The sequence below is a fragment of the Gossypium hirsutum genome, chromosome A04 (assembly GCF_007990345.1).
Source record: "Gossypium hirsutum isolate 1008001.06 chromosome A04, Gossypium_hirsutum_v2.1, whole genome shotgun sequence".
Classification (NCBI taxonomy): domain Eukaryota; kingdom Viridiplantae; phylum Streptophyta; class Magnoliopsida; order Malvales; family Malvaceae; genus Gossypium; species Gossypium hirsutum.
The window spans coordinates 55,925,710-55,926,821 of NC_053427.1; the positions used below are offsets into that span (position 1 = coordinate 55,925,710).

The 1,112-nt window shown below is 38.9% G+C and overlaps 1 non-coding gene across 1 annotated transcript; it reads right to left on the reverse strand.

Annotated features, from left to right (window-relative positions):
- Window positions 1–604: 604 nt before the first annotated feature.
- On the reverse strand, window positions 605–711 carry LOC121228765 (small nucleolar RNA R71). The gene has a single exon (XR_005926340.1). It is a non-coding gene; the product is annotated as a small nucleolar RNA R71 (small nucleolar RNA).
- Between the last annotated feature and the right edge of the window lie 401 nt (window positions 712–1,112).

Genomic DNA, 1,112 nt, shown 5'->3' on the forward strand with positions numbered 1-1,112 from the left:
GTAATGCCTCGTAACCCTATTCCGGCGATGGATATGGGTAAGGGGTGTTACAATTATTCTTTAGTTTTATGTGATTTTTTTAGATCTTCATGAGCATAGATCGAATCATCGATTTACTCCTTGTAGACCTTGAAATCGAGCGGGCATTTAGACAAACACTATGAGAAAAATTAGCCTAGAGACATGCTGCAGAAATGGACCTTGAGAATCGAAATGATGATCAAGGGAATAGAGCTGCTAATGCTTGAAATCCAATCCTTATTACTGATGATAGGGATCGATCAAGAATTAGGAGATCGGAGATCGAGGCACCACAATTTGAAAATTGAAGCATGTGATGTTTCAGATGCTTCAAAGAATAGGCCAATTTAATGGACTGCCCACAGAAGATCCACATCTTCACCTTTGATTGTTTACGGAGGTGAGCGATTCATTCAAGATAGCCAATGTGACCGAAGACTCACTGAGGTTGAAGCTATTTCCATACTCGTTATGAGATCGAGCATGAGTATGGCTTAATTCATTGCTATCCAACTCAATTTCTACTTGGCAAGAATTAGCTGAATGCTCTTTGGTAAAGTATTTCCTACCTAGAAAAAATACTAAGCTGCAAAATGAGATCACCACTTTTCAACAATTAGATGATGAGTCCTTATATGAGGCATAGGAAAGATTTAAGGAGTTAATACGTAGATGCCCTCATCATGGAATCCCATATTACATCCAGTTGGAGACATTCTATAATGGTCTCAACGCACACATAAGGTTGGTGTTATATGCTTCTGCAAATGGTGCTTTTTTGTCGAAGTATTATAGTGAGGCTTACGAAATCATTGAGAGAATAGCTAGTAATAATTACCAGTGGCTGACAAATCAAGTAGCTTTAGGAAGGCGGGTAGCCAGAGTGCATAAAGTAGATACCCTTCCTTTACTCTCAGCTCAGGTATCATTTATCTCTTCAATGTTGAAACAATTTACTACTAATAGTTTAAACCATGTTGTAGTTGAGCCACCAATCCACTACCAGGGAGGTGGACCGAACAACACTTACATGTAGCATAGATCAAGTCAACCTCTTGGTTTCAATCAACAATTTCAAAACCCACTGCAAG